At 38.6% G+C, this 20372-nt stretch overlaps 1 protein-coding gene and 1 pseudogene across 2 annotated transcripts in view; both read right to left on the bottom strand.

The window, feature by feature from the left end:
- The window catches only part of LOC129483194 (septin-7-like), a 200271-nt gene that overhangs the window by 144255 nt on the left and 35644 nt on the right, over window positions 1–20372 (bottom strand). The gene's annotated exons all lie outside the window — the stretch shown is intronic.
- LOC129483193 (pantothenate kinase 3-like) lies at window positions 1607–3980 on the bottom strand (annotated as a pseudogene).

Consider the following 20372-nt stretch of genomic DNA (forward strand, 5'->3'; position numbering starts at 1 on the left):
ATGGGGAAAGGATTCCCTATTTAATAAATGGTGCTGGGAAAACTGGCTAGCCATATGTAGAAAGCTGCAACTGGATCCCTTCCTTACACCTTATACAAAAATTAATTCAAGATGGATTAAAGACTTATATGTTAGACCTAAAACCATTAAAATCCTACAAGAAAACCTAGGCAATACCATTCAGGACATAGGCGTGGGCAAGGACTTCATGTCTAAAACACCAAAAGCAATGGCAACAAAAGCCAAAATAGACAAATGGGATCTCATTAAACTAAAGAGCTTCTGCACAGCAAAAGAAACTATCATCAGAGTGAACAGGCAACCTACACAATGGGAGAAAATTTTTGCAACCTACTCATCTGACAAAGGGCTAATATCCAGAATCTACAATGAACTCAAACAAATTTACAAGAAAAAACAAACAACCCCATCAAAAAGTGGGCAGAGGACATGAACAGACACTTCTCAAAAGAAGACATTTATGCAGCCAAAAAACACATGAAGAAATGCTCCTCATCACTGGCCATCAGAGAAATGCAAATCAAAACCACAGTGAGATACCATCTCACACCAGTTAGAATGGCCATCATTAAAAAATCAGGAAACAACAGGTGCTGGAGAGGATGTGGAGAAATAGGAACACTTTTACACTGTTGGTGGGACTGTAAACTAGTTCAACCATTGTGGAAGTCAGTGTGGCGTTTCCTCAGGGATCTAGAACTAGAAATACCATTTGACCCAGCCATCCCATTACTGGGTATATACCCAAAGGACTATAAATCATGCTGCTATAAAGACACATGCACACGTATGTTTATTGCGGCACTATTCACAATAGCAAAGAGTTGGAACCAACCCAAATGTCCAACAACGATAGACTGGATTAAGAAAATGTGGCACATATACACCATGGAATACTATGCAGCCATAAAAAATGATGAGTTCGTGTCCTTTGTAGGGACATGGATGAAACTGGAAAACATCATTCTCAGTAAACTATCACAAGGACAAAAAACCAAACACCGCATGTTCTCACTCATAGGTGGGAATTGAACAATGAGAACTCATGGACACAGGAAGGGGAACATCACACTCCGGGGACTGTTGTGGGGTGGGGGTAGGGGGGAGGGACAGCATTAGGAGATACATCTAATGCTAAATGACGAGTTAATGGGTGCAGGAAATCAACATGGCACATGGATACATATGTTACAAACCTGCACATTGTGCACATGTACCCTAAAACCCTAAAGTATAATAAAAAAAAAAAAAAAAAGAAAAGTCATAAGTGATGCCACAAAAAAAAAAAAAAAAAAAAAAAAATTTTGAGACAGAGTCTTGTTCTGTAGTCCAGGCTGGAGTGCAGTGGTAGTATCACTGCTCACTGCAGTCTCAATATCTAGGGACCAGGTGACCCTCCCACCTCAGCCTCCCTGAGTATCTGGAACCACAGGCGCAAGCCCACTGTGACCAGTTTTGTTTTTTTTTCTTTTTTTTTTGGTAGAGTCAGGATCACCCTTTGTTGCTCAGGCTGATCTGCAACTACTGGGCTGAAGCAATCCTCCCGCCTCAGTCTTCCAAAGTGTTGTTGAGGCTACAGGCATGAGCCAGGGGGCCCGGACTTGCTTCCTGCCTTTCTTATACAATGATACAAGCATACAACAATGTAATACAATACTCTTGAAGTTAAGTCGACTGTTTCTTCCCCTTATATTTTTATTCTTAATCATTATTTTAGCTATTCTAATTCCTTTAACTTCCTACATAAATTTTAGAATAAAAATCTTGCTTGGATTTTGATAAGAATTTCATTGAACCTATATGTCAGTTTGAGAAGAACTGCCATCTTTACCATGCTGAGTTTTGCAAACTGTTAACACTGTACATCTCTCCATTTATTTAGTTTTTCTTTTGTATTTTTGGTTTTTTTAAACTTATTTCTTCAGCGTTGTGTACATTGCATAGTGTAAGTTTCTTTTTTTTTAACGGAGTCTTGCTTTATCACCCAGGCTGGAGTGCAATGGTTCAGTTCAGCTCATTGCAATCTCTGCTTCCCGTATTCGAGTAATTCTCCCGCCTCAGCCTCCTGAATAGCTGAGATTACAGGCATCTGCCATCATACCTGGCTAAGTTTGGTATTTCTGTAGAGATGGGGTTTCACCATGTTGACCAAGCTGGTCTTGAACTCCTGACCTTAGGTGATCCACCTGCCTCGGCCTCCCAAAGTGTTGGGATTACAGGCTGGATGCACCACGCCCGCCTTACATTGCATTGTGTCTTTTTCAGCATTATTCAGATTTTGTTAGATTTATGTCTAAGTATTTCCTTTTTGTCAGAGATTTTACAGTTACTGTCTTTTTAAAATTATTTTTTTTCACATTACTCAATTCTCTCCCTTAATATGGCAATATTCAGCAGCTTATGCTACTCTTTTATCCTTTGGTTGCCAGTGACAAACAATGCAGTAGTAATGCCTCTGGTTTCAGTTCCTCTTGGATGACATTTATTAGCTGAGAGAGATACCTGGTGCTTTAGCTGAAATTTGGCAGACCAAGAAGTGCACTAACTGCTCCAAAGTATCCCTCATGTTCTAGAAACAAGGCTTTCAGTTGACCTTTTGACCAAAAATCTGGTGCATACGCCAAAAGTTTCATTGACAGGGTATTGACACATAAAATGTTTCTAACAAAGACAACTCTGTTTATTTTCTCATTAACAGCACACATTCGTGCCACAGAACCGAAGTTATTGGTGATAGTAACTAAAGTAGCTCTTGCCAGATCTTCTTTACTAACAGATTCTCGCTTCTCCTTATAAATCATGTTCCTAAAACTAGATGCTACAGCCCAACCTGGCAAACCAAATCTTTCATAATCTCCTCCAGGAATATCATGGGCCAGATTGTCAGCTTGTGTGCTGTCACCTTTGGAATGCCATTTCAAGAGCCTCTTCAAAACTTTCACAGCCAGTCAATAAACTACATAAACCCAGAAAGGTACCCTCTCCAAGGCTTGTCCCAGTCATTCGTTTATAGATGTCTTCGGAATGGACTGCTAAAATACTGACTCCTGAGCCAATGTTCACAACAAGAAGTGGGTAGGGATCATCCAGGTTAAAAGGCATCTTTTGGCATTGCTGAAGTTCTGTGGCATTAGCTAAACAATAGCACTCCGCATGTCCATTGAAACCAACAGTCTATATACAGCAAGCCCTTTACAAGGCAGTCAAGTTCATCCAGTTTGTGCAGGTGAAGGAGGTTTCCAATTGCGCGAAAATCTTTTTCAAACTTGTAGGTGCCACCTCCTGCAGCACATAGCACCGTTTGCAATGTTGAGAAGTTTTTATCTCTTCCCATCTGGATAAAAGTAGGCAGATCCTGGGTTGGAAACCTGATAAAGTGCAAGTTCACTCTTCGACCAAAAGGTGTTAAATCTTTCAGTTCAAGGTGTACATCCCTAATGCCGGTGGATCCATATGCTACATTAGAAATAAAATATTTTCGAATACTTTTTAAACTCTCAACTTCTTCTTGTTCTTCCTCTGCTGTGATAGCAATAGGTTCAGAGTATGAGAGTTTTACTAGAGTTCCCCCAATGTCCATGACAAACCATGGGAGAGAGGGTTTCTTGACATCTTTGATCTTCATGGCCTCGGCCCGAGGGGCAAGGGACAGCCTCGGGTCCAGAGCACTGAGAGCAGAGGCTGCAACTCCAGAGGTGGCTGGGCCGCTAGGTGAGGCCCCGCGGGTTCCTCCCCTCAGGCTGGGCGGGGCGGCAGCGCCTGAGGGGATGCCCGGCCCACAGGGCGGTCCCCCACCCCCGCGAGGGACGGCTGGGAGGGAGCAAGCTTGGGAAGGCCGACTACCTCGTGGCTCCGGCCCCCGCCCACACACAAACACCCAGCCACTCCAAACAAAAGGCCCCGGTCCCGGGAGCCGCCACCGCCACCCTAAAAAATGTGTTTTTTAAATTATGTTTACTTGACACATAATGATTGCACATATTTGTGAGGCACAGAGAGGTGTTTTGATGCGTACAATGTATAATAATTAAATATGGGGAATTAGCAAATCCATCGCCTCATATAGTTCTCATTTCTTTGCATTGGGAATATTCCAAATTTTCTCTTCTAGCTATTAGGAAATACAGGGTATTACATTTTAAATTTCACTCTCCACATGTTCATTGCCGTTATTTGGAGATATAATTTATTTCTGTAGACTTTTATCCTGTGACCTTGCTGTATTACATTTTTAGTTCTAAGAGGTCTCCTCCCCTCCCCAATAGAGGTTTTTGTTTGTTTTTTTATTTGTGTTTGGTGAGACAGGGTCTCATTCTTCGCTGAGGCTGGAGTGCAGTGGTGCCATCTCTGCTCACTGCAACCTCCGTCTCCCGGGTTTAAGTGATTCTCATATTTCACCCTTCCAAGTAGCTGAGATTACAGGCATGCATCACCATGGTTGATTAATTTTTGACTTTTTAATAGAGACAGGGTTTTGCCATGTTGGCCATGGCTGGTCTGGAACTCTTGGCCTCAAATGATCCACCCACCTCAGCCTCCAAAAGTGCTGGGATTACAGGCGTGAGCCACCGCGCCCAGCCTCCCTTATGCTTTTGATGTCATCTGAGTCTATAGTGATCTCCTCTTTTTATTCCTGATGTTGGTAAACTGTGTCATCTCTCTGCTGAAAATTTCTATCTTGCTAGAGTTCTTCGTTTATTGATCCTTGAAAGGAACTAACTTTTTGTTTGTTTTTCTATTTTTGTGTGTGTGTGCCTGTGTTCCATTTCATTGATTTCTGCTTTTATTTTTTATTATTTCCTTTCTTCTATTTGCTTTGGGTAATTTTGCTCTTTTTCCCACCTGGTTTCTTCAAGTAAAAGTTTAGAGGACTGATTTGGGACTTTTTTCTTTTCTAATGTGTGCACTTAGTGCTGTATATTTCTCTCTCAGCACTCCTTTAGGGTGTCTTGGAATTTTTAATATATTGTATTTTCAGTTTTATTCAGGTTAACTTATTTTTTGATGTCTTCTAAGGCTTTCTCTTTGTCTTATGAACTGTTTAGTAGTGTGTTGTTCATTTTCCAAGCATTTGGATATTTTTCTGTCATCTTTTGTGACCGACTTTTAGTTTAATTTCATTGTGGTCAGGGATCATACCATATTGGTTAATTCTTTTAAATTTGTTGAGGTTTGTTTTATGGCCCAGGATATGTTTTACCTTGACCTATAATCTGTGTGGATTTGACATGTGTGCTCTACTCTTCTTGTGTGGACTGTTTTATAAATGTTAACTGAATTCTGGTGGCTGAAGATGATTTTGAGTTTGAGTTTTCAACACTCTTTTTCTTTTTTTTTTTTTTTTTTTTTTGTTGAGATGGAGTCCCACTCTGTTGCCCAGGCTGGAATGCAGTGCTGTGATCTCGGCTCACTTCAAGCTCTGCCTCCTGGTTTCATGCCATTCTCCTGCCTCAGCCTCCTGAGTAGCTGGGACTATAGGCACCCACCACCACGCCTGGCTAATTTTTTTGCATATTTTTAGTAGAGACTGGGTTTCACCATGTTAGCCAGGTTGATCTTGGTCTCCTGACCTCATGATTCCCCTGCCCCAGACTCCCAAAGTGCTGGGATTACAGGCGTGAGCCACCACACCCGGCCTAATTCTTCAACATTCTTGCTGATTTTCTGTTTAGTTGTTCTATCAATCATTATGAGAGAAGTTTTGAAGTCTCCAAAGTAATTGTGGATTTGTCTATTTTTTTTAAAGTTAACTTTTTTTTCTCTTTACATATGTTGCAACTCTGCTGTTTGGTGGATACATATTTAGGATTGTTATGCCTTCTATTTCTTTCCCTGTCTCTGTCTCTTCTTTCTTTTTCTTCTTTATTTATGCAAGAAAGAACAAATTTCCCATTACTTTCCCTACCAAAGCAGTCTCTCATCACTTCCTGACTCTGAGAATTAAATTCTGTTTCCTTCAGATGTCCTTAGTTGATTGACTCACAAACAGGGAGTGTAACCAGGAAAATAGAATAAAACACCTGTTAGATTTGAATACATACTGAGAAATTTGTATCTTTGTCCCTGCCTGGAAACATTTAAAATGGAATGGGAACCACCTGAGAAGCACATATTTTCCACATCTTGGGATCATTTCTGAACATCTTGCCTCTTCAACCAAACAATCAGCAACAGTGGAATATGCTGAGACCAGCTCAGTCAGGGAGACCCTAACCCAGCGGCAATACAGGAATTAAAGACACACACAGAAATATAGAGCTGTGAAGTGGGAAATCAGGGGTCTCACAGCCTTCAGAGCTGAGAGCCCTGAGGAGAGATTTACCTACATATTTATTAACAGCAAACCAGTCATTAGCATTGTTTCTATAGATAATAAATTAACTAAAAGTATACCTTATGGGCAATGAAGGGATGGGCCAAATTAAAGGAATAGGTTGGGCTAGTTAACTGCAGCAGGAGCATGTCCTTAAGGTACAGATAGCTCATGCTATTGTTTGTGGCTTAAGAATGCCTTTAAGCGATTTTCCGCCCTGGGTGGGCCAGGTGTTCCTTGCCCTCATTCCCGTAAACCTACAACCCTCCAGCTTGGGCATTAGGGCCATTATGAACATGTTACAGTGCTGCAGAGGTTTGGTTTATGGCCAGTTTTGGGGCCAGTTTATGGCCAGATTTTGGGGGGCTTGCTCCCAACAGGAATATACACACACACACACATATATATATACACCCACACACACATACACATATATATAAGTATATATATATATATATACATACTTTGAGATATATATATCTCAAAGATTATTTCTATAAACTATTTGATAATGATTTTCAAACATTATATCTTTTTAATCCCTAAATTCATCATTGTGTATTTCTTAAAACAAGATCAATTTCTTAACACAGAACAATATCAAATTCAGTAAAGTTAACATTGATAAAATAGTATTATCTAATATACAATCCTTAAAAATTTAACTAATTGTAACAATGTAATCTTTTATAGAAATATCTCTCTCAAGCTAGGATCCATTTCACAGACACATATGAATCTAATTGTCTTGACTCTTTAGTCTCCTTTAATTTAGAACAGTTGCTCAATCGTGTCTTTCACAACATTGATGTTTTTAAAGAGTATATGCCAGTGGTTTTATGGAATGTTTCTTAATTTGTGCTACTTACGATAAGATTAAGGTTATGGAAACTGGGAGAAATATCACAAAAATCATGTTATCCTCTATCACACCAAGAGGCATGTGATGTCAGTTTTCCCCATTATTAGTGAAGTTAGCTTTGATCATTTGGTTAAGTTTGTAGCTGCTATTTCTTCCCTGCAAAAGTATCATCTTCCCCATTGTAATCAATAAGTAAGCTCTAGGGAAATACTCTGAGACTATATAAATATCCTGATCCTCATCAAAATTTTACCTATACTTTTAGTATTGACTTATAAATTATGTCTGCACTTATCAGCATTCTGATGGTGTCCAGATTTTCTAATTTTCTGATGGGGATTTTCAAATTTTATCCTTCCTTCCACATTTATTAGCTGGCATGCCACTGTAAGGAAAATCTTCCCATCGTCCATATTTATTTATTTAAGTTCCCAAGATTGATAATCATTTATTGTCATCATTAATGCTCAAAGTGTGTCAGATTTGGTCAATGAGATTCCCTTCAAGCCCATTTCTTGTTCTTTTTAATCATCCCCATCATTCTGGCACAGCAAGATATCTTAGGTTTACTTTGTAGTTTCCCTGGCCCAGTCCTGGAGTCAGTGTAGTTGACACTAGTAGCTACTTTCTATTAGTATCTCTGGTGCCTTTTAGTAGGGAATGATGTTTGAAAATCAAAATAACATTATCTTTGTTCATTGTTTCTGAGGTATTTCTTCTAGACCTAGTTAGCAGACAGATCTGCAGGGAAATTTTACTTTTTTTTTTTGTTTTTTGAGAAAAGGCTAAGTTGCCCAGGCCGGCGTTCAGTGGTGGGATCTTGGCTCACTGCAATGTCTGCCTCCCAAGTTCAAGTGATTCTCCTGCCTCAGGCTTCCGAGTAGCTGGGACTACAGGCACACACTCCACATCTGGCTAATTTTTGTATTTTTAGTAGAGACGGGGTTTCACCATGTTGGCCAGGCTGTTCTCGAACTCCTGACCTCAAGGGAGCTGCCCGTCTCGGCCTCCCAAAGTGTTGGGATTACAAGCGTGAGCCACCGTGCCCAGCCTATAAAATTACATATGTATAATTTCATACTGATGCCTCCAATTCCCATCAACACCAACAGGACTATTCTTTACCTTCTTTCTCTTACAGTGACAGTCTGGTTCCAACAACACACCTGCTCACACACACTCATTTTCCCAATCTTGAAATTCACACAAAATCTCAGAATTCTTACAGCCCTAGCTCTACAAAAATAACCCTGATACAGAGTTCAAGATTTGTTTGCAATTCTTTTTAATCTTACAATTAGAACAACAAACTGTATAAACCATTTTCATAGATCAGTTCGTTACTTTTCAGTTGGATTATGTTATTGTTTCACAATGCAATTTTAGTTTGCCTCTATTTGTATTCAATTTTAAGGTATTTTCACACACACTTGAGTCAGGTTTATTTTTTGACTATATGAGACACCAACATGCTTCCAAGAGTCAAAAGATTACAGAAAATTATGACCAGAAAATTTGCAAGAGAATGTCATATACCAGGACACATTCAAATGATAGAATGGAAGTATGCTCCAGGAAGTTTAACATGATGGAGAGCCCACCTTAGAGTGAGTTGATCTTGGGCTGACCACAAATCAGGAGCAGTGCCTTTATTTTTACCACTAAACTACATTTTGTTGTTGTTCTTGTTGTTTTTTGAGACGGAGTCTCACTCTGTCACCCAGGCTGGAGTGCACTGGCATGATCTCGGCTCACTGCAACCTCCGCCTCCTGGGTTTAAGCAATTCTGTACTTCAGCCTCCCGAGTAGCTGGGATTACAGGCGCCTGCCACCACGCCTGGCTAATTTTCATATTTTCTGTAGAGACAGGGTTTCACCATCTTGTCCAGGCTTGTCTTGAACTCCTGACCTTGTGATCCACCCGCCTCAGCCTCCTAAAGTTCTGATTACAGACATAAACCACCATGCCAGGCTAAGCTACCTTTCTTTTGGTATAACCGTGCCTAAAAGAGGAAGGGCTTCATGCAGGGAATTAACCGCAGAATTGGAAACATCATGATTATCCTGACACAGAGGGCAGGCTCAGATATTGGCGGTCACCAAAGGGTTTTCTGAAGGATCTAAGTTGCCGGGGGGTAGAGCTCAGTGGTAGAGCATGCATGAGGCCCTGGGCTCAATCCCCAGTACCTCCAGGTTTTGTTTTCTTCCCCAGGATTCCAGGAAGAAGCGGTCCATGATATTCCCCAACTTTGGAATTTTCTGTTAAGGTAAATTGTGCTGGCCTCCGCATTTCTCTCTCATAAACAGAGGTGACTCATGTTTATTCACTTGAGGTTATTTGCTGCTTAGGATTATCCACCTATTCTTTCTAAGCAGTCCCATCAATCACTAACATGGAGCAAGCATGGGGCAAACAAGTAGTATTCCTGGCCATCCAGCCTATTTCTAGCTGTAAATGAAATCATCAGAAACCATAGAACTGTGTGGCCCAAGTCTGATTTCAGATCAGAAGCTAAAAGGCTTAAGTCCTTTTCTGTTTCCTTTTCTAACTCCCCCTAACCAGGTTGCAGAAACCCTACAAGCTTTCACTAAAAGATTACACTGCCAGGGGTTGACTATTTGATGTGCTGGTGGTCACTTTTTCCGTTGGAGTTCCGCAAACTCTGAAACTTCAACGATTTAACTACAAACACACAGCAAATGATGAAAAGATAGCAGTCACCTCAGCTGAAATTTGGTGGAGGTAAAAAGTACTTCTTTGGGTCCTCTGAGGAAGCTTCTGGTGTGAGATGCAAACAGTCTGAACTCCAGGGGTCAAGGTCAGTCAATATAGGAGAAAGTTCATTTTGTTGTTTTAAATAAATAAAAGTAATGAATGCTTATTCTTCCAATCCCAAAGGATCCTTTTGTACCTCACGGTACTTACTCTCCAGGATTGACCTCCTTCTAAGCTAGGGAACAACCCATACCTCCAGATTAGAGCTCTTTGTGGTATCACTGTGATAAGCAGAAATCCACAGGGAAATACTCTGCAAGCATGTTAATACTATCTTGTTAAAAGAAAATCTGCTTTTATTTTCAGCTCTATTTCATGCCAACAAAGGAAAAAAAAAGTTACTCAACACTCAGAAGGCAGAAAAGCGACAGCTCTCTCTCCATCTGCAGAAGCCAAGCAAGCGTGTGGGCCCCCGTATGCATCCTTTCTTTTACTCACTTTCTAAATGCTGTAACGGCTACCATCTATCAGGTGGTCACAAACCATCTCTAAAGTCAATCTGAGGTCAACCCACTCGACTTGTGAGGGATCCACCTATACTGCCTCTGCACCTGTAATATGACTAAGGAGACGACGGTGGCTGCACACGTAGTTAACACCGATTGTACTGTGACTCCGCCTTTCCGCAGCAGCTCTCAGGCTCTTTAGAGTCCTTTTGAGCCAAGCTGGACGTGAGGCATAAAGGAGCTCTTTGCAAACGCCAGGGGGAATTTCTTCAGGGTTAACTTAACTTTCAATCGGCTTTATTCTAAGAGAAATATGTGGAGCAAACGGGAACTTTTTTTCTCATCTTTTGCATTTCAAGCAAAAACTAATAGAATTAGATGTTTCCACCGTCATGCTCAGTCTCAAACCTGCCAGCAGATCCCATTTCTAACTTTTAACACAGGCACTCAGGAAATCGGGAAATCCCTGCAGCTCCCTCAGAAGCTACAGTATCAGCAGTTCCTGAAGTGCAAACCAAAACCCAACATCACGTACTCCTCCAAAGAGCTCAGCCTGTCTGTTGAGCGACGGAAATAGCGGCGAGGTGCTCTGGAAGCCATGACAGCCTGGCCGAAATGAACCAGGTCCCCTCCTGGTCAAGCCTACCTCCCTAGGGACAAGAAACGTACCTCTCTTCCCTCATACCCACAGGAAGCAACGGAGGGATGTGGCGCTTAGACTCACTCTACCATCCAGTCCATAGAAGTCCTGATAATCTTCAGGATGCAACAGAGCGAAGAGAGAGAATGTACTGGAGGATAGGAAGTATCTAGGTGAACCTTCTTTTTTTTTTCTTGTATTTAAATTTAAGCCTTCATTTATATAAAATAAAACGCATGAAACCTATTCAACTTATGGCTTATTATATATATAACCAAAACTCAGACCAAGATACTGAATTTTTCAGCAACCAACAGCTGCCTTTTGCCCATTTCAATTATCCTAACTCTGACCTCCACCTCCACAGATTATTTTTCTTATGTTTTAAATGGATCATATCAAATGATGGTAGTCTATTTTGGGCTGCTACAAAATCACTCAAGACTGGTATATTGTAACGAACAAAAACTTGTTTCCTTCCTTCCTTCCTTTCTTCCTTCCTTCCTTCTTCTCTCTCTCTTTTTCTCTCTATCTTTCTCTCTTTCTCTCTCTCTCTTTCTCTCTGTCTTTATTTCATTCTTCTTGACAGATTTTCACTCTTGTTGCCCAGGCTGGAGTACAGTGGCGTGATCTTGGCTCACTGCAACCTCTGCCTCCTGGGTTCAAGCAATTCTCCTGTCTCGGCCTCCTGGGTAGCTGGGATTACAAGCGAGTGCCACCACGCCTGGCTAATTTTTCTGTATTTTTGGTAGAGATGGGGTTTCACCATGTTTGCCAGGCTGGTCTTGAACTCCTGACCTCAAGTGATCCATCCATCATGGCCTCCCTAAATACTGTGATTACAGGAGAGGGCCATGGCACCTGGCCCAGAAACTTATTTTCTTACAGTTCTGGAGGCTGAGAAGTCCAAAATCAAGGCACAGGCTCTGGTGTCTGGTAATGGCCTTTTTGTTGTGTCCTCACATGGCAGAAAACTGAGGGCAATAGAGAGATGAACTTCCTTTGTCAAGTCTTATTATAAGGGTACCTAATATTATTCATGAGGAAGGAACCCTCATGGCTTAATCTTCTTAAATGCCCTATCTCTTACTAAATCATGATGTAGCCTAGATAAATTCTTAAATACGCCAATGACATTGGTACTATTAGTTTTACTATATTTACCAACAAGGAAGCTGAGACTTAGAATGAAGTGACCTGCCCAAGTTCACACGATGAACTTGGGGGGCAGTATTATGAGTTGAATTGTGTCCTACCAAAATTTATATGTGGAAGTCCTAACCCTTGGTACTTCAGAGTATGACTCTTTGGAAATAGGGTCATTGCAGATGTAACATTAATATGGGTTACAGTGTAGTAGGAAAGGTTCTTACTCTAAGAGGACTGGTGTCCTTATAAAAAGAGGAATATTCAGAGACACGTGTGCAGGGAGAATGCCCTGTGAACCTGAAAGCAGAGTTTCTATAAGCCAAGGAATGCCAAGCATTGCAGCAAACTGGCAGAGGCTATGAGAAAAGGATGACATATTCTCTCGTGGCCCTCTGATGACAGAAGAAGCCTACTGTCAAGGTCTTCATCCTGGACTCCTGGACTCCAGAATTGTGAGAGAATTTCTGCTGCTTATGCCACTCAGTTGGTGGCATTTTGTTGTGACAGCCCCAGAAAACTAATATGGGCAGCCAAGACTCACAGCACAAGCTGAGTTGGCATCAGCACACTCACTACTTCTCTCACAAGTGACTGATTGCTGCTGATACCTGGACCACCCTGCTCCATTCAATCCCTACTCTAACAGAAATTTAGCTCAGTACCTATGGTGGTCTAATCACTGGTTGAAAACCTCTGTTGGATTAATGATGGTATTCTTCCAGGGGAAGTATATAAATTTCTTGCTTATGAAAAATAAAGATAATTTTTAGATTAAACATTTATTGAGAATGTATATTTTAATGATAAATTGTTTATGTTAGCATTTTAAGTAGTGTTTTCCCTTAATATTTTATCAAGGAAGTTTTTTTGATGTTTCATAAAAAAAATTTTATTTACCCCAAATAAAATCCTAAGCAAGACAGTGAAGGAAACCTTCTCTGAAATACTGAGTAAAATCAGTTGACTACAAAATAGAACGCCTGTCTTACTTAAGCAGAGATTGAGCATTTAGGGTCATTACAGATAGCAATCTTCCAATTCATGTATGGTTACCTACTGCTAAATTGCAAAAAGTAAGCTTGGCATGGCCCAATTGAAAATGAATAATATTATCATATTGAAATTCAAAACCTATTAAAAATTTCTAAAGATTCTAGCTTGACTGTTAGAAATGGTAATGGTGGGGGATTTGGGTCATAATTTTCCATGGTATGACTTTAGTAAGGAAGTTCTCAGAAGCAGTTTCCAGGTGATGGTTAAGTCTAATTCTCTTAGATTTATAGCACCAGAACCATTAACAACTACGACAGACTGTAGGTACTCGACTAACAGTCAGGAACTTAATAATTCTTCCTCAAGTAAGTAACCTGATTAGACATCTCAAATGTTTTGCCATCAAAACCATTTGGAGCCTGTTATGATTAATGGGCCACATTTCTTGCCAAATGTTGATTTAGAGCAATTCTCAATATAGTTCTTTCTGGATGAATTGAAAACATAACCTACCAATGGCAATGCTGTAATTCTTTCTTCAACCTTTAGAAAATAGTTTATGGGATGACAATTGAAAGTTTATGCTGCAGACTGCTAAAATAACTTACATGTTTTGGATCATTTTAAGGATTCCATTGTTAGTTATTAAAATTCTCTTTATCTCCTTTATTGCAAACTCTTCAAAAACAAGTTAAGCCTCTCAAGTTTTCATTGCCTTGTCAGTGACTTTTGGTTCTGTGGATAGAAGTCTTCAATGGACTGAGCTATTTTAGCTCAATAAAAATGCATCCTCATGTTGATAACCACACACACTTTGTAATTTTAGTCTTCCTTATTCACCAAAGTGAACAGGAATACTTTCCTTAAAAATCACACAGTAATCTCAGCCAGTTTAAAATGTTGATGCTTATCCCTCTTCCCATAAATTTATCTGATCAGGACTCAAACCCACTTTAAGCTGAATACTTGCCATAGAAATTATTTTAGGTTTCCAGTAGGAATGGGAACAAATAAGTCCACATCTCTAAATTATCCTTCTTGCAGCTCTCTGTGAAAATAATTTGGATGTAGAAATGTGGGAAAGGCAGGCGCGGTGACTCACATCTGTAATCCCAGCACTTTGGGAGACCATAGCAGGTAGATCACTTGAGGTCAGGAGTTCAAGACCAGGCTGGCCAACATGGTGAAATCCCATCTCTACTAAAAATACAAAAAAAAATTACCCAGATATTGTGGCGTGTGCCTGTAATCCCAGCTACTCAGGAGGCTGAGGCAGGGGAATTGCTTGAACCTGGGGGGCAGAGGTTGCAGTGAGCCAAGATTGCACCACTGCACTCCAGCCTGGGCAACAGGGCAAGATTCTATCTCAAAAAAAAAAAAAGAATAAAAAAGAAATGTGGAAAAAGGCTTATGTCAGCACTTACATCTGCTAAGGTAACAGCCCATGCTGACAACTTAGAGGAATTCCTTTAAAAATATAATGGGGTGAGGCAAGAAGGAAAGGACTGGGAAGTCCTTTAACTCACAGAGCTGAAGGTAAAAATGGTTCTGGACCATGTTTGGCTTCCTCCTCTACCTCAAAGATGTGCCAAAGACAACAACAGCGGCACAGCCATGCCAAAGATCTCACAGTGTCACTGTGGAGGGAAAGCCATGCTAATGAGTAATGGAGTCATTACTACAGCTGTCTCATAAGAGGGAATGGTTGAGTCATTCAAGGAACACAGGCCTTCTCCTGGGTAGCTTCTGGCTGCCTTGTCACATATGACAAGGACACTTGCATAACTGCAGCTTCCTAGGCTGCAAATGACTATGGCTCCTGCCACTCCCAACAGTTCCTGAATGTGTTAGTAGGCCCAGGTCTGCTATAGGGAAACATTGGTTTAGTGTCATTTAAAATGTTCCTAGAAGGTTAGAGCAGAGATTCTCTAACTCTGAGATAAGCCATTTTATCTCCCATAAAGTACATAACACAGGTCTTTCTACATATGCGTGATAATATGAGAAACAGCACCAAGCATTTGGGAGGCACTACAGTCCGAATGAAGAGGACTTAGTTGATGAATAAAAGGAATTGATTTCTAAGAAACAGTTATTGCCAGAAAAAAAGAAAATCAATATAATTATTACTTGTATAATACAAAAACAGGTAACCATAAAGATTGAAAAACTTAAGGTGTAAATATCATTTACAATTTAAATTTTTCATTTTTTTTTTTTTGAGACAGGGTCTTATCTTAGCTCACTGCAACCTCCGCCTCCAGGTTCAAGTGATTCTCCTGCCTCAGCCTCCTTAGTAGCTGGGATTACAGGCACCCGCCAACATGCCTGGTTAATTTTTGTAATTTTAGTAGAGATGGGAGTTTCACCATGTTGGCCAGGCTGGTCTTGAACTCCTGACCTCAAGTGATCCACCCACCTTGGCTTCCCAAAGTGCTGGGATTGCAGGTTTGAGTCACCGTGCCTGGACCCAGTTTAAATACTTATAATGGAGACAATAAACAACACTTTGAATACTGCTGAAATCTGAAGTGGTAAAGTGAAAGATGAAATTAAGTGATCATCTCAGAAATTACAGGAAAAGGGAAAAGGGGGTGAACGGATTAAAGAAATGTTAGGAAACATGAAAATACCATAGATGGGATCTAACAGAGAGGTGAAAAAGAAACCCTAATGAAAATAACACAGGCTTCGAGAGCAGTCAATCCAGAGGTGAATTGAAGTAAGGAGATTCCAATGAGAAACACCCAATTTTTAAAAAGTAACACTGAAAAAACTTCTAATCTTTAAATGTACCTGAAGGAGATTTAGTTACTCAAAGAGTAACTAAAGATGGATAAGTGGTAGAGACATAGAGGAATATAAAGGAAAAGACCATATTGCCTCCTCTGAAATGAAAAAGTTTTACACAAAAAGATAATTATAATGTATTGGTTCACTGCAGGACACTGTACTATGTATAATATGCACAATGTTATACTAACGTAAGTGATAAATACTGACCTAAGAAAAATGTGTATTTCAATTGCTTTAAGAGTCAGAGGAGAGAGGAAAAATGTATGTGTTTGTGTGTATGTTTGTGTGTGTGTGGCCGTAAAAAGCCTGATCTTTTTTTAAAAAAAAGAAATAAGAGATAATAGCTAAAACCTTTTTTTATATATACTTTAAGTTCTAGGGTACATGTGCACAATGTGCAGGTTTGTTACATAGGTATACATGTGCCATGTTGGTGTGCTGCACACATTATTAACTCATCATTTACATTAGGTATTTCTCTTAATGTTATCCCTCCCCCATCCCCGCACCCCATGATAGGCCCCAGTGTGTGATGTTCCCTGCCCTGTGTCCAAGTGTTCTCATTGTTCAATTCCCATCTGTGAGTGAGAATATGCGGTGTTTGGTTTTCTGTCCTTGTGATAGTTTGCTGAGAATGATGGTTTCCGGCTTCATCCATGTCCCTACAAAGGACATGAACTCATCCTTTTTTATGGCTGCATAGTATTACATGGTGTATATATGCCAGGTTTTCTTAATCCAGTCTGTCATTGATGGACATTTGGGTTGGTTCCAAGTCTTTGCTATTGTGAATAGCACCGCAATAAACATACGTGTGCATGTATCTTTATAGTAGCATGATTTATAATCCTTTGGGTATATACCCAGTAATGGGATCACTGGGTCAAATGGTATTTCTAGTTCTAGATCCTTGAGGAATCGCCACACTGTCTTCCACAATGGTTGAACTAGTTTACACTCCCACCAACAGTGTGAAAGCGTTCCTACTTCTCCACATCCTCTCCAGCACCTGTTGTTTCCTGACTTTTTAATGATGGCCATTCTAACTGGTGTGAGATGGTATCTCATTGTGATAATAGCTAAAACTGAATAATCAAGTAACAGAATTATAAGCATATTAACTGAAAGAGTTGAATAAAAGTGACTGCCTCTGAGGAGCTGGAATTAAAGATGGTGGCAGGTGTACATCTTGTGTTTTAGTTCATAACTCAAAAGATGTATGTATATATCCATGCATATGTTGGGGTTATATAGGTATATATTTAAAGCAGACTGCCAAATTTTGAGGCTATATTGGTGTATCATAAACATAAACACATTTCCTAGAAAATAAATATAACCTTTCATTATCATTCTTAGAAAAAAAGTTGCATGTGTCATGAGGGTAAAGAAGTAAAAGAATTCTGGATATTTTGTCCTAAACACAGGTATCATTTATTCTGGTAAAACATTAAAATGTGCATAAATGTTTTAATTTACAAGAGAAAACTAAAGCCTTTAGAATATATATTTCTTATAGCAATACATAGAAATAAGAGAAAAATAGAATAATATTAAAACAAAATATGGCAGAATATCAGATTATTGACATAAGAATACTGACACCAAAAATACTGGTGACAAGTATCTGTTAAACTTAGCCTCTAAAATTATATTTAAGGAAGTGGAAAATGTTGATAATTATTTTTAAATTTCTCCTCATTATTTTTCTAATTGAATTATTTGTAATATTATAGATGTTCAATGACACTTTCTACAATACCTAATAGGTTATGTGGAAAAGCTAATTCTATAACCACAACCAATTAGTGATACAAATATAAAATTTAATTGTTAAAAAACTCTATATTCCATAATAATAATAAAGTAGTTCCGTTTGATGACCATAGAGGTTGTTACCACTTAATAAAATGAGTCATTATCTTATACTTCAATACGTTTAAATAGTTGGAGAGATAACGTTTGGTGTGAATATTCTGAATAATCTTACATTTCCAAATTCTCTAGATTTTAGTTGCAGACAGAATCATGTGATGGGTTTAACGTAGCTTATTTCACCAATTTTTCTTCTTCTGATATTTTCAACATGCAAGAATTTACAGTAAATCTGTCACTTGTAGACTACAATGAACACTCATCCAATCTCCATTATTGGTAAAAGATTTGACATGTGTTTGAGTATCTTTATCTAGAAGAATATGTTTCTGATTGTGACAGCCTTGCCTTTCTCTGACATTTTCACTTATAGAAAAGAAAATACTTTGAAAATTTTAGCCTTTATTTAAACTTTTTAATTGATGCCTTCTCATTAACATAATGGAACAAGTTTATAGTTGAATTTCACATTTTCTCATTTCGAATTTGTTGTTTTCTTTTACCACTAGGTGAACATGCATTCTGGTTTGCCTGAAACAGTCTCAGTTTTCACCTGTGATGATGGTACAATTTTTTTTGTGTGTGTGTGAGACAGGGTCTCACTTTGTCACGCAGGCTGGAGTGTAGTGGCACAATCTCAACTCTCTGCAGTGTTGACCTCCTGGGCTCAAGGGATCCTCCCACCTCAGCCCTCCAAGTAGGTGAGATTACAGGAGTGCACCACCACAGGCAACTAATTTTTTGCATTTTTGGTAGAGATGGGATTTCACTGTGTTGCCCGGCTGGTCTCGAACTCCTGAGCTCAAGCAATCTGCCAGCTTCAGCCTCCCAAAGTGCTAGGATTACAGGCGTGAGCCATTGCACCGGCTGGTACAATTTTTAATAGTGTTGTTTGACTCTCTATGCCTTTGCAGTTTGTACAATAAATTACTTGGTCACCCTACTTTAAAAATAGACATTCTTTTAATCTCAAACAGAAACTAATAACATCATTCCTTGATACTTCTGGTAATCAAACTTCAGCTCTTGGAAGAAAGAGTTGTAACAAAAGATTTTATCTGAGAGCAAAGACCATGTATAACATACACTGAGAATGAAGAATTGCTTTTTAATATGTGACTTGTCCCTCTATAAAACATTAGAGGTTTGAGAGGATACAGAAGGAATGTGATTGAAGTAGAAGAGTGATTGATAGCCATGGCCAGATAGTGGGGAATGTTTGCAACCTAGCAATAATAATAATAATTGTTGCTATTAAATGGTTCAGCAGCAATTTTCAGTGCATGTTGCCATGAGAGAAAAGATGGTGGAGGGTAGATGGTGGGTGGATTGGGTGGGAGAGAAGCTATGGGGATCTAGCCGCTTTTTAATGTTTTTTTTTTTTTTCAATCAATTCTCCTGCATGTTTCCTCATGAAATACTTGTAGTTATTGTTTTCTGCATATTTTTGGTGGTTTTCAAGACTCTGAATATCACTAATGATGTATGCTGAAAATGTAAGCTCAATCTAGGGAAAATTTTAAAAGCCCCAAAGTTATTTTTGTGCCTTCTATATATGAAAGAAGTTGGTGTATCCCAGATTAGAAGGAACTAGTAACCTAGATATATAAAGATTCTGGAAGAAAGGGAAAAAGCAAAAATCAGTTATCAAGTGACTGATCAGAAGATTACAGCATGATATCACTTGGCATTAGTTGTATTATTCTCACAGACAGTGTTTCTAAAAACAAGGTGAGGCTGAAAGTAACCTTCATCAGAAGCATGTGAAGTGCTTCTCAGAATGCAAACCGAATGAACTAATAAAACCTTGGAGAATGGGGCTCAGGAACTTCTCACAAACTCCCTCAAAGGATTATTATGTATACCAGAGTTGGAAAGCCATGCTTTTGAGCTCTGTAGAAGTAGTAGAAAATCATTGTATTGGAACACCAAGTATAAGTATATTATATATTTTATATATTTCATACAATTTTATTGGAACACCAAGTATGAGTATAATATATAGTATATATCTTTATATAGTGTATATATATAGTATATCCTTATATACTATATACAGTATATATTTACTATATATATATTATATTATATATACTATATATTATATATATTATATACTGTATATTATATATACTATATATTATGGTATATATTATATATACTATATAGTATATATATATATACTATATAGTATATATAATATATAATAGTATATATAATATATATATATAATATATATATAGTATTATATATAATAATAGTATATATAGTATATATACTATATAATAGTATATATAGTATATATTATATAGTATTTTTATAGACTATATACAGTAATATAATATATACTATGTATTATATTTAGTATATTTATGTATCAATATATACTATGTAATATATACCATATAGTATAATATATATTATATACACCTATACATTATATAATATATAACATACTATATATGTATATATAATATATAGTATATATACAATATACTATA

This window comes from Symphalangus syndactylus, chromosome 5 (genome assembly GCF_028878055.3).
Source record: "Symphalangus syndactylus isolate Jambi chromosome 5, NHGRI_mSymSyn1-v2.1_pri, whole genome shotgun sequence".
NCBI lineage: Eukaryota > Metazoa > Chordata > Mammalia > Primates > Hylobatidae > Symphalangus > Symphalangus syndactylus.